Source organism: Amblyomma mixtum, chromosome 2, assembly GCF_055824585.1.
Source record: "Amblyomma mixtum isolate Tamu chromosome 2, ASM5582458v1, whole genome shotgun sequence".
NCBI classification, from domain to species: Eukaryota; Metazoa; Arthropoda; class Arachnida; order Ixodida; family Ixodidae; genus Amblyomma; species Amblyomma mixtum.
Genome location: NC_143013.1, coordinates 134,684,953 through 134,698,639, shown reverse-complemented (window position 1 = coordinate 134,698,639; position 13,687 = coordinate 134,684,953). Strand labels below are relative to the sequence as shown.

At 48.1% G+C, this 13,687-nt stretch overlaps 1 long non-coding RNA gene across 2 annotated transcripts in view; it reads left to right on the top strand.

The window, feature by feature from the left end:
- The window catches only part of LOC149360979 (uncharacterized), a 53,738-nt gene that overhangs the window by 17,969 nt on the left and 22,082 nt on the right, over window positions 1–13,687 (top strand). The window lies entirely within an intron of this gene.

Below are 13,687 nucleotides of genomic sequence, written 5' to 3'. Positions count from 1 at the left end.
GCTGAAGGTCCTTCGTGCACTTCAGCTTCGTGCTGAACTTCTTTGATTTCGGCCGAAAAAAAATCAACCAGGTAAGTGCTGTCATCGATGTCGTAGCCTGAAGTTTTCGGAACTTTGAGGAACTGGCTGACAGTTACAATCTTGAGTGCATTTTTTAGGTCGTATGAGCTCGGCACAGGTGAAATCATTCTGATGACCGAAATAAGGTTGTCCAAACAATCTTGGACCATCCTCCCAGTCAAAACAAAACTGTACCGGCATTCTTTCAGCAGAAAGATGTGTAGCTGCAGGACTACTGTTGTTGACATGAGCACCCCTGCCTGGCTTGGCTTCCACACTTTTTTTACTCCTATTCCCAAGCCTTCGATGACTTCCGTTGTGAGTTTGAGATGTGCAATGGCTTCCTCATATTTACTCTCATTCTTCAAACTGAGAGCGACAGAGGGATGGCGAGCAGTCATTATTGTGAACCATTCAAAAATTACTCCAAAAAACCACGCAGTTGTTTCTGCTTCAGGTGACAGCTTCCCGATTTCCATGTAATATCTAATCGCTGCTGGGGCTTCACGAAACAGCTGAACCGCTGTCCCTACATTCATTCTTGTAAAATGACCGTTAGATATGTCGATGTTGCTCAAGTTCGATGCGACCTGCAACTGGTCTGTGTCGAGTTTTAGAACAGCCTCCACATGTGCGATTGACACTTCATTGCTGGGCAACTTGAACCTTGCGACGATGGCATCGTTAAGATGCATCACATCTTTTCGCACCAAATGCCCTCTCAAATTTTTTAGCACATGCGCAGGGTCTGGCATGATATACAAAACATTTTCGCTGTCACATGGATGTGGCACAGAACAAGCAGTTACAGAACTGCGAGAACTCGACAGGTTCAGTGACCTCCACATGGAACGATTTGAACTACCCATGTCGCAAGTGACACATACCACGCGCAATGATATCTGGGTGCACAACTGTATTAAATGAAAGACAAAGTCTTTGAGCTTATCTCCACTGACAAACGCACCTGTGTAGTGGTAGGCAATTACTTGCTTCCATCTGGTATCCAAACCACCTACCATGAAAACAAGGGCATGGTTGGCAGGCTGGTCACTTTCGGGGAGCGTGACCTTGCCAAGAAAGCATTAACTGCTACGGTCCAGCTCCACACCTCTCCGAATTTCCAGCTCATCTAGGAAAAGGACGCAGTCCCTTTCAATCTCAGACATTGCAGCCACTTTGGCTTCCATTAAAGTTAGAATTTCTGTTAGCACACCAGGTAGGAAGGTTAAGTGTTGCAGTCTCCGGCACAGAGTCCTTCTAGATGGAAGCGGCTGCCCTTGTTCCAATAAAAGGTCGTAGCCGGCCGGACCACATGCAAACTTAAGCTGTAGCGCCTTCTCGATCGTGTTGGCACACCAGGAGAAATTCTTCCGGTTTTTCTTTTCCAAGGCGGCCTTTTGGTCCTGGTTTAGGAAGCTCAAATTTGCAGTCAACGTTGTAAGGTTTTCTTCGAGCTGCTTTGTTCTTTTTGCACTTTTTCAGCTTTTTGTTTGTCTGCAACAAACTTTCTTCTAACTGGCTGCTCTTTCTTTTTTCATCTTGCAGCTGTTTTCGCAGCTCACTTGTGGACAGCGAGAAAATGTCGATTTGTTCTCCTGAATCTTCACGCGTGTTTTCAGGCATCGCTAGGGTCTCTTCCTGGTCAGGTGGTGTCTCAGGGGTTGGCGAAGAGCCTTTTGTAGCGTCAGGTGTAGAACTACCAGGAAAAAGCCGCGGTGCAGGCGGCTTTCTTCGCTTTGGCTCAGCTGTTCGCACAAGAAAGAAATTAATTCATCAGTACCTAAACATATCCGAGGCTCTAGTGCTCCTCAGATTATCTGATGCGGATACTAGGCTAGCAAGCCGAATGTGGGCAGACACTTACGTCTAAAATCAAACAACGTCGGGACAGCCGTTGACTTGAGGAGCCGCCGTCCATCCATTCTGTTTCCCTCAAACTGATCTTCTTCGAAGTGGTGCCAAAATGAGAGAGACGATGAAACTGTCATTTCGCGCCTCTGGTTGTGTGCACGCAAACAAATGAGATAATAAAAAAGCGTTAAGGAAGCGGTGCGATATTACAAGCACAGGATCACGAAGTATTTCTGTGGACGCCAACCAAGCGGCAGCACTAATTCGGGTGTCGGACGGACAAATTTAACTTGACTTAAATTTGGCTTAACCTCGGACCGGTATTTGACAATGGTGACAATGGTGACCGGCTTGACAATGGTGCACTTCGCCTCGTGATGTGTCATTACATGGAGAAGAAAGAGCTGTATTCGGGATGAACTTCTGTACTGCGCAGGCACCTTGCTTCCTCGCGACAAGCGGATGGGAAGCTGTGTGGTATAATGTTATTCCTACTGAAAGCACATAACTGTGAGCGACATTTAGAAAAAGATCTAAAAGCTTTAGCGCAGACAACGACCACGAGAAAGACGGCACACAAACACAAGCCCTTGTGTGTGTGTCTTTCATCTTCCTCGTGGTCTGTGTCTGTTCGCGCTAAATTTTTTTACATTATCTATATGAACAAACTAGCCAAAAAAAAAAAGTTTTAATGATGCATAAAAACAGCACAGACATTGTAGCTTACCTCGCAGATCTTCGCGTTGTCATTCGCCTTTCAGTTCTCACGCTTCAATTTCGTCTCCCATATTTTTCTCCGTCCCTCATCCCATGGAAAACGAAAACATCGTGCTCCTTTCTTCGCCGAGCCGACACACAATGGAACACAACACCCTGGCATGCTATTTCTCGTGAATTAAAGCAGTTCATCAGCTCAGAATCCAGCGCAAAACACAGCTTCGAACCCTCCACAGCAGCGGCACGAAAAGCGACTTGCCCCAAGATGGCGAGCGCGGAGAAGACGGCGGCGCGGCGCATGCCAAAGCGTGTCACCACCCTGGACGGCGGCGCTGGCATCGAGGCACCCTACCCTTGCCTGCTCATTCATCTGGCATGCATGAGATGGTGCTACCGGTACCATCTCCGCAAATTGTTCCTTTTTTTTTATTCGCCATCGGTGCAGACGATGGGGATTTCCTATTAATTTTGACCGAATAAGGCTAGTAGTCACCCAAAGTATACAACCACGATATGCAGACAGAGAAACACAAGGAACCCGGACGGTAATGACTGTACAGCGCATCAAAAGCACATCAAATGCATTCACTTCCGTGCAGTCCATGCTGGTGATATATATTGCTATGGGTCAGGTTGATGTTGCATCCTTTATTGTGGAGCTTTCATAGACATCTGCTAGGTGCTGCGGTTTGAGAAATGTTCATTAAAATCTGCTCATTTGTGTTTCAAAAGAGTTGTTTTGGTCACTCTCAGTGCCACAGCTGTCACTTTGGCCAGAAATCTTGGCAGAAAATTTTTTGTTCACTATTCCTTTAAATCACAGCCAGCATGGCTGCTGGAAAAAAAAGAAAATTGTTGAATTTAAGCACAGTCAGCATCAAGCACAAATGATGCTTGCAGGCTCGGTGCAAACGACGTTATTCGCCCACGTTTGCATTTTTTTTTTTTGTGGCAGAACTTATCTTGCATGCTTTTCTGGGTCCGTGTTTGACAAGATTTCACAGTCATTTGGCCTTAGTGTGAGTGTGTCCCATTCAGTTTTTAACTTTTTCACAGGTGGCGAGAAGTAAACACTTTCCACCTGTTACATGTTCATAGCAAGCTCGTGGGCAGCATCGTCTCCATCACAGGAGTGTTTTGCCATCTTGTGTCATTTCTTTAAAACTAGAAGAAAATTTCAGTTGGGCTATCTTCTCCGAAAAAGTGATTTGCAGATTGAAAGTTTTTCCCGTGCTTTGATTGGCTATTATCAGCACTGTCTGCCGATGGCTTTCCTTGACCAGGCATAGCGAAGGATGCATAAAATCTTTTGAAGAAATTTGTGAGCAGCAAAAAAGCATTACCGTATTCATGTGAATCTAAGATGGCCGCAAATCTAAGACAACCCCCCCAGTTAACAACAATGAAATCGGAAAGAAAATTTTTTGCATTTATTGCAACACACGAGTGCAGCGACAATCACTCACTGTCGCTGCTGCCGCTGCTGCTGGCCTCTTTGTCGCTTTCTTCCCACAACATGTCATCCTCCGTGCCGTTAAGGTTGTTGGAAATTCCGCATTTCTTGAAAGCGAGGACACTGTATCATCCGTAATAGTGCGCCAAGCGTCCAGGGTCCACTGCGTGAGCTGGGATAACGATGCTCACTTCAACCTCCCAGTGGGCATCATTGCGGGTCCCCTTGCTCCATCCACTCACAGTAATATTTACGAAGATTGTCCTTCAGGGGCTTATTCAGACACACATCCAAAGGTTGCAGCTGAGAGAACATCCCTTCTGGGATGACGATGAGGTTGCACCAGTCGTCTGCCATCAAAGCCTTGCTGGCGTCAGTGGTGTGACCCACGAACGTGTCCACAACCAACATCGAATGTGGCCTGAGCAGTGTCCAGGACGACGGAACCAAATGGTGCGGAGCCATTCGTTGAGCATGCCCGCAGTCATCCACCCCTTTTCATTACTGCTGATGATCTCACCAGGTGGAAATTCTTTTTTTGGCAATGTCTTCCGGTTGAAGATAATGTAGAGGGGAAGCCTTCTCCTGTCCGCAGTGCAAGCTAACATTGCGGTAACCCGTTGCTTCTCATTTCCCGTCGTCCTTATTTTCACGTCTTGAGAGCCAACTTTTTAGACAGTGTAGTTGACTGGCATGTCAAATTGCATCGGTGTTTAATCAGCGTTGCCGATCTGTCCAAGGCTGTAGCCATGTTGGCGTCTCAGCCCGATGACGTAATGCTGAAATGAAACTAATTTCTCTTCAAAGTCTTTCGGAAGCCTTTGACACACTGAAGTCCGTCAGCGGAGCGAGAGCCCCGCGCGGTTCATAAAACGCTTTAGCCAGCCTTTGCTTGCTTTGAAAATTGTGTGACTGATCACACGCTCAGAGGCCAATTCCCTGGCTTTCATCTGTATCATCTCAACGGTGACGGCGACCCATCTGTTCCTGACATCCTTCACATACCGAGCCAACTCTTTCTTGCGCTCTGCATGGCGTCCATGTTGTGGTCCCATAAAGGCTTTCCGCAAACATGAACACGCTGCCAAACTGCTGGCATTTCGTAGCCACCTCTGCGCATTTATGTCTGAAATGCCGAAGTGCCTTGCTACAGCCAGGTTGTTCCCAGCCTCGTTTGCAACAGCAATAACTTTTACTTGAACTGTGCCGTATAATGGCGCCTGGTTTCACTTATCATGAAGCAATGAAGCACAGCTCACACCGCTCACGTCCACAATCAAAGGAAGCGCGAATGAAGCAATCGACGCGGTACGGAGACTCCCACGGCTCCCACACTAGCGCTGATGTCACAGCGCGGGACATCATTTCGGACCAATCACTTCGAGCCGCTCTGCTTCTTTTTTCGACTCTTCCTCTCTCCACGTCCTGAGTGGAGAGAGCACGCAGGCAGCAGAAAAGTAAGGGAAGATCGGTTTGCATTAATTTTTCTTCAGTCTGTGGATTGGGACGTGTTTTGGCTTTTTTTGCAGTGGTGCATAAGCCCTACATTCAGTAGTATCGGAGAAAGTCTCGAATCTGAAAGAATTGAATGACATCACTTTGATGCCGTTTCATCAGTTAGTTTTGTGGTAAGGGTGTGCAGTGAAACTTCAGTTGAGCAAACTTCAAGGGACCTCAGGAAAAAGTTGAAGTGAAAGTTCACTCAACTGAAATAAGCATGTTGGAGCTTGTGATCACGTGCTAAAGGAAGAACAGGGTGTTCACATGATATCAACCCATTTATTTGCAGGTCGATATTCACTATACTTAGAACCTTGTGAAGAATGCAGTAGTCTTTTTCTGCACTTGTCCACTCAAGACTGCAGCGGTTGTGAACTGAGCCACTATGTCCAAGCCCTCGTGAACCTTCTTTGGCACAACAGTCTGCTGGGCGGCAAAGGTCTTCAGTTTCTCTAAGTGCACCAATGCTTCTCTAGCTGAAATCTTTGGTGCTTCTTCGGTTGATTCCCCCTCCTCTTGTTCCTGAGGTAGTGCGCTTGCTACGATGTCTTTTGTAGTCAGTGTGGCGTATGTCTCAACCTGGGAGTCACAGGAGGTATAGTCCTCAAAAAGGCAAAGGGCTGTCCGCACCCAGTCCTTCCGACAATTCCTTCCAGCCACCGGGTTCAGTGCTTTCTTCATCAATGTCATTTTCCTCCTCTTCGTGATTGGCATCAACAGCAGTCCAGATTGCAGCGTTTACACCTGCTTTCTGCCAGCAGTTCACGATCGTTGTTGGCCTCACAGTCCACCAAGCGCCTGTGAGCATTTCAGCTGCCTGTTGCACGTTGATGGGGTCAGGCTTCTGCATTCTCAGATTTATCAGAATTCGCTGCACAAGCCGACGCCTGTAGTGCACCCTCACATTTTTGCAGATGCCAAGATCAAGATTGATGTGCAGTTGGGTGGGAGAAACTCGACTGGGATGTTGCTGAGACGTGTGTCGACTAAGTTGGCCGAGCAATTGTCCAAAATTAACAAAATCTTGCTATTCTTTTTGGCCATTTCCTTGTTCACACCAACAATCCACTTCGTAAGCAGGTCACGCGACATCCAGGCCTTTGATTGGTTTATTGGTTTGGTTTATTGGGCTTTAACGTCCCGAAGCAACTCAGGCTATGAGGGACGCCGTAGTGGAGGGCTCCGGAAATTTCGACCACCTGGGGTTCTTTAACGTGCACTGACATCGCACAGTACACGGGCCTCTAGAATTTCTCCTCCAAAGAAATTCAGCCGCCACGGCCGGGATCGAACCCACGTCTTTCGGGGCAGCAGCCGAGGACCATAACCACTGAGCCACCGCGGCGGGGCTCCAGGCCTTTGAATTATGGGCATAATCACAAGGCAGCACCTTGGGCGGGTGCCCAAGGTGCTTCGGGCACCCACAAAACAATGCTGTGATTCTGAGTTTTGAGTATTTCCCACATTTGCTCGTGTCAACTTTTGTCGCACATCATTTTGTCCGGAAGCAGCTGGTAAAATACACCAGTCTCGTCGGTGTTGTATACGTCATCCGGGCTGTAGCCGCTAATGACGTCGTGCAATTTTGGCGTCGCACAAGGAGGCGGGGAGGGGAGGAATGTAGTGCTCAGAAAATTTGGGGGTATGTTCTGACACCGAAACATGCCCCCCTGGCTACGCCTCTGGCCACTAGAACTGGGGCTCGCCGATGATACCGATGTACAACAGTAGTTGGGGCAGGCTAATCAGAAAAAAAAAGTCATAACTCTCATATATACCCACATACATGCACATGTGAAAAGGTCACCTGTCAGAGTATTCTAACTCAAGAAAAATATCACACATGTATCGTGAGCACAAAGAATGAATTGCCAGAAATGAGCAACACTATAGCTATATGAGGCAGATATCCACAAAACTTCACTGACAACTGTCAGTGGCAATGACAAATAGCGAAGAAAAATAACAGGCTCGCAGCCGTAACTTAGTGGCAATGTGAGAATAAGGTTGTAATAAAATTGGATCAGAATCAAACACTTAAACCATACATTTTTAGCCCCCTCTCATGGTTTAGATCTTTAGTTTTTGTACTGCCTTGGTATTTGTTTCTTGATACGCTTGCTGATACTGCTTGAATGATGCTGTTTACATGTGCGTCTCAAGTTCGAGTTAATATGTCTGACATTCTTGTTCATATGCTTTCGTAGCAGGTTGGGAATATAAATGTGATAGAGGCCTGATTGCTGACGTGAGCTTCTTAAACATCTCCCTCACTTGGCTGCCTTGTGTAGCTTTAAGCAAAGGAAAGTTTGTGTAGCTTGCTTGTCAACATGAAAAAGGCGTATATTAAGGTAGCACTCTGCTACACTTCTGATCAGATGAATGTAGTGGTTCTCCAGGGGATCGTTTTCAAACATATGTGCCTGCAGTGCCTTGAAAACCTCTGTCTGTTGCGAAGATCCCAGTAACTGATGTTGCAGGTCGTGTGAAAGAGTCTTTGAAGCCAGTTTTTTCATATGCACTGCCCATCGAACAAGGAATTCAGATTGCTGACAGATGTTTACCACACTGTCTGATGGGTAGCAGAGCCCTCCTTTACTCTTCCTGCGTACAAAACGATGCAGCTGCATCTGTGCGAGGAGCAAACAGAGCTGCAGTGCGCTGCTCACACATCAGCTGTAAGCTTAGCTTGCGTGCAACATAGCCAGCAGTATATGCTGCTACTACTCGATTTTCAAAATCGCTGATGTTTTCTGCAGACGCCATATAATCAAGCTCATCAACCAGGCGGTTCTGTTCACCTTTCTCACTCTCTGTAAGCCGGCTCCTTGCTGGGGAGGCATTCACTACCTCGGCTGACGAATGTCTGGTAGTGGCACTGCACGATAAGATAGTAATACTTTCTAAAACTTGACAATTCCCAGAGACAGCATCACAAAGTTCATTTTGCACTAGTATTCTTTTTAATGCTGCTTGAAATTGCTGTGTTGTGGGGTTATCATTGTGGCCGCCATGTGCTCTGATAAGGCCAAAAAAAAGTTCAAGATGGTCCTGGCAGACTTTATATGCTGGAATATACTTCAGTATCTTTTGTTGCAAAACCAGCAAGGTTTACAGGGCAACCAGACTTTTCATACGTATGACAAAGCCCAGAAAACCTGTCTTACGGCTTGTCTCAATAATTTTAAGCCTGTTTCCAGGCTCTCTCAAAGAAGAGAGGTACGAGTTGCAACTTCAAACATGTTTTGTATTTCTGTTGCATTTCTTCCATTGATTGGTTTTTTCCAGTCCTTCTGGTACATGCTTCGGGAATTTAGGGCGTAAAATATGTCGTTGACAAGAGTTGGAAACTCTTCTGTTTACTCGCAGTTTGCAAATCCCTGTAAATGCAATGCTCTGCACTCGACAAGGGCGGTCGCTACTGACTGGCTCATCGCTTGTGCTGCCAGACGAACCTTCATTGGTTGCCTGCGCCACTCAATGTGTGCCTTTCGTAGGTTGTTTGCCAGGTGTATGCCCTCCTTTTCTTGCACTGTGTGCAGCTTTTCTATATACTACCAATGCTACTGTTGTGATGAATGAAGTATTTCATGTGTGCAAAAGCATTCCTTACCAGCTTGAGCATGTGACACGGATCTAGGAAGGCTTGGTTAGCGAGATGTGGGAATGTTGTCCTCAGGCAGGTGATGTCTGTAAAAACCCAGCCTAGCTTTTGAAGCATAGCTATATTTGCAGGCGCACCGTCACAAGTAAAAATAAACCATTTTTTTTTTTTCCCGAGAAGTCAGCCATGAGGCATAAGTTGAGAAAGGGAGAGTGGAATGTAGGATATAGAAAGTTAAAAGAAGGGGCGGAGTCCAATTTCGTCGAGGTAGTCGCATAGGCTGCTGGTGAACTGATTGTTCATAGTCCACTTCACATGGTCTCCTTCGCGGTTTCGCCGCAGGCCCACCTCCCTGAGGAACCGCTTTCTAATAGGGGCCGTCACTGGGCAAGTCCACAACAGGTGCCGCACATCACACGTCCGGAGCAGCGCCGCAGTGTCACCTGTCAGCTGCTGGCAGATCTTTATCACTCCACCGATGACGGACAGATGGGGTCAGAGCCACCCCTGCCCGAATCCGGCGCACTGATACCTCCTCCTGCCGAGTAAGACTACGGTGGAGAGGGTGTGAACACGGAGGAATTAGAGCGCGTGTTCGCTGGTGCAGAGCCTGTGAATCGGAGACATGGGACAGGAGCGGATCTGGGGGAAGAGGGGAAGGGTGCTGGTCGTATGATGTGTCAGTGTGAGTCATAGCGTCTGTTAAAAGGCTGCGTTGATGCGGGGCGTAGGAGCTTCGCATGCGAGGAACTTCTCAACACGGTTGCGGGGTGGAGACTGAAGGAGGTTTATTGCTGAAGAGGGTGAGAGAGAGAGTATAGAAGAAAACACTTCCGCTGCTGTGGAGTGCAGACGGTCACGGTATGGTGCCTAGTCAGAGGGAATGGGGAATGCGTCAGTCGACGGGGCTGTAGGGATCAGATGTTGTTGGAGGAGACGCCTGCTAGCTTTTGTGGAAGCAGCCGGCCCGTGCTAGTTTCTTGGAAGCAGCCGGCTTGTGTGCGCGGAGGAGGCAAGGGCTGCTGGAGCGGCCTTGCGTCGCTTGGTCGATGAACACGACAGCATCTGCTTGAATGTTATGTGGATCGTGAGCATGGCTGCGAATCCAGTGTATGCGCACAAAACATGGGTACTTTGCACAGAGCAGGTGAATTGATTGTGTAATCTGGAATGTGCGTCGAACAGCCTTAAGCTGTTAAAGTGTGGCGAGGGAGTCGGTGTAAAGATGAACTGCATTTAATATGGGAACGAGCGGAAGGGAAGCAATGGCATTGTAAATGGCTTGAAGTTCCAATGCCAGGGGGGTGCATGTATCCGCAGTGTATGTCGCGCGAGAGTTGAGATGCGGATGGGAGGGACTATACACCGCAGTAACTCCTCGCTCTGCAGTATGTGATGCATCGGTCTACAATATGCACCCTTCAGGCAGATACGCGGCTGATACCGACGGGGAAACAGTGGGGTGATTGTCTGTGAGCTGGCAGTATGACCACGGAGGGAGCATCTTTAAACGATGAAGTTGTAGAGACTGTTTGCGAGCTCTGTTTGCCACCCACTGGTCGATGAGTTCACTGAGAGTATCAAGTTAGGCAAACTCCTGAAGCACGGGTATGGGTGTTAAATGGGGCAGATATGTTATGGCGCGCATAGCCTCACGATTGATAGCTTCAAGGGAGTCCCACTGTTTGCGAGTGAGACGGTGAAATTGTGCCTGATATATTATCCGTGGCTGAAGGATAGAGCGCACAAGCTGCCAGGTGGTATGAGCACGCGCGCCATCAGATCGCATAGCTATGCGACGAATCAGACCCATAGTAGCATGAGCCGATTTACAGGTAGCTGTCAGCCAAGGTGTGCCAGTCCCAGATGTATGAAGGAGGAGGCCAAGAATACGACCAGTTTCTACCAGAGGAATCGGAGAACTGTCTACAGTAAAATTTAAAGAGGGAGCTTTCCGTAAGCCGGCTTTGTTTCCAATGGGAATGAAACATGACTTAGTAGGCGAGAGGGTTAGACCCAGAGGTGGGAGGCGAGATGCCAAGACATCCAGTGCATACTGGAGTGCCGACTGAATGATAGACGCACATGGGTGACAGCAGCACAAGGTTATGTCATTGGCGTACGCAGGCATACGGATAGAAGGGATGGTCTCTAGGGCTCGAACGAGGGGAATAAAAGCCACATTGAATAATGTGGGGGCGAGAGCGGAGCCCTGGGGCACTCCTATTGGAAGTGAAGTTACCAAAGGGCTTTCCGTGGACACGTACACTGAAGGTTCGATTTGTTTGAAAGGCGTGAATGGAGAGGAGAAACCGGTGAGGGAGACCAACAGTTTGAAGGGAGGCAAGAATGGCAGAGTGAAGGATGTTATCATATGCCTTTGTTATGTATGTAGCGATCTGCGGAGACATGCTTCAGCACTCTGCGGAGAGTGCTAAAGCACGTCAGCAGCCAAAGTGGCAAGACCATCCTCCGTTCCAGTTTGCGGACGGAAACCGATTTCAGAATCTGGGTAACAATCATGGGATTCCAGCCACCACGTGCGGCGAGAATATTTTCGTAAAGCTTGCAGATGGTAGGCGTGAGATAAATTGGACGAAGGGCCGAGAGAGATACTAGAGGCTGACCTGACTTGGGTATTGGGACAACAGTTGAATGCTTCCACTCTCCAGGCATGACGCCAGAATGCCACACTTGGTTGAAGGTATCAAGCTCAGGGTTTGCAAAGCAGCCTCTTCCAAGTTACGGAACAAAGAGTTAGGTATGCCGTCGTGCCCGGGAGAAGTGTTAGTTTTGAGGCGTTCCATGGAGGCCAGCGATTCTGCCATGGTTAAGTCAGAAGTAATCTCATCTGAGGGCTCTGTAACTGATAAGTCAAGAGGAGATGCAGGGGTGAAGTGATAGTGTGGAAAAAACTGATGGGCCGCCTGTTGTGCAAAAATGTATCCTCATTCACATTCAGCGCGAGGCGAATGCTTTCTGTGTAATCTGCAACCTGAGAAGGGCGCTCAATGGCGTGAAACACTCTCCAAAGATGTCGATTGCCCTGCGTAGAGGACAGGCGGGCACACCATGCAGCCCAGCGTTGCCTGCCTGGTCGCTTTGCATAACGCCGCACACATGCGATAGCTCGGTGAAGAGAGGGAAGAGCCTAGGGGTCCCCGGGGTGATGAGAAGCGTAATGATCGGCCTGGCGACGAAGAGCCCACAGATTCACGAGGTTTATGTCCGGATTTGGGTCGCCTTCATTTACAGTACTGGTAATAGTATGAGTTACGAGAACAGCAGAGAGAGTAGACAGTGCTGAAGATGGGTTGAATGTAGATAAAACGATTTTCAGCGCATACAGAGTCCCATGATGTTATGCGTATACTGCGGTGTATTTTCCGCAGACGCGAAGGAGTAAAAGAGATAAAAATAAGGCAGCGATCATTACCCCAAGTATCTGATTCAACATTCCAGTGAGGGTTACCGGGGCCTAACTACAAAGTCAAGTCAGGTGAATACAGGCCACCTCGTGGATGGGTAGAGGTATTCAGGTGGTTTAAAAGTTGAAAGGAATGATCTGAAAAACTTCTTTGGATGTGTGCACCCCTTGAGGAATCTGGTGGGTAACCCCAAGAAGTATGTGCGCCGTTGAAGTCTCCACCAACTACAATAGGGATACCAGGTTGGTAGAATGGAGTAAAGGAACCCATCCAAGATTGGGAGATGCGGAGCCAGGATGGCCATAAAAAGAAACTAGAATAAGGGGTTTGCGTGCTGGTTTAACAAGAAGGGCGACGACCTCCTGACGTGTGTTGCACCACCGTGAAAGGTCTAGCGGAGTATGGGGAATTGAGCTGTGAATATAAATTGCAGGTTTACCTGGGCTGAGGGAGGAGGCGATGCAACGGCAATCAGGGATAGAGAGTGAATGGTATGTGCAGAATCCTGAAAGGCGTGGAAGTGAATTATGCTCTTGCAGCAGGAGCACCCATGCCTTCAGCTTTCCGTCGCGAAGGCGTATCTCCACCCCAGGGGCCTTATTAGCAAAGCCTCGACAGTTCCACTGCACCACCATAGATGATGCGCTATCCATGGCGAGGCCGAAGAGCTCCTATGATGAGGGAGGTCTACTGCTTCATGAGCGCATATATTTTATCCCCTGTCAGAGTAGTCACGGTTAACAGGTGGTCGGCACCTGATTGTGGCCCAGTGCTGCTTGGAGGTAATTCCTGTGAAGATTGTTCCCGAGTGGTAAATACTCTTCGAGAGGAGTTCATGCTGTGATTTGGCAGGGTCTCTCAACCACGTCATGAAATACTCTCTCACATCATCGTCGTGCGTTGCCGATTCGTCTAAGTTCGCAGCGTCATCGTCTTCTCCTTCATCGTGCACATTGAAAAAGGAGGTGCTGCAAGTAGCATCGGGATCATCTGCTTCACTGTCGTCGCCTTCAAATGTATCATCTTCCGAGCAGAGATGGTCGAAGCCAGCGCTCGCCAGCACGCAGTCGT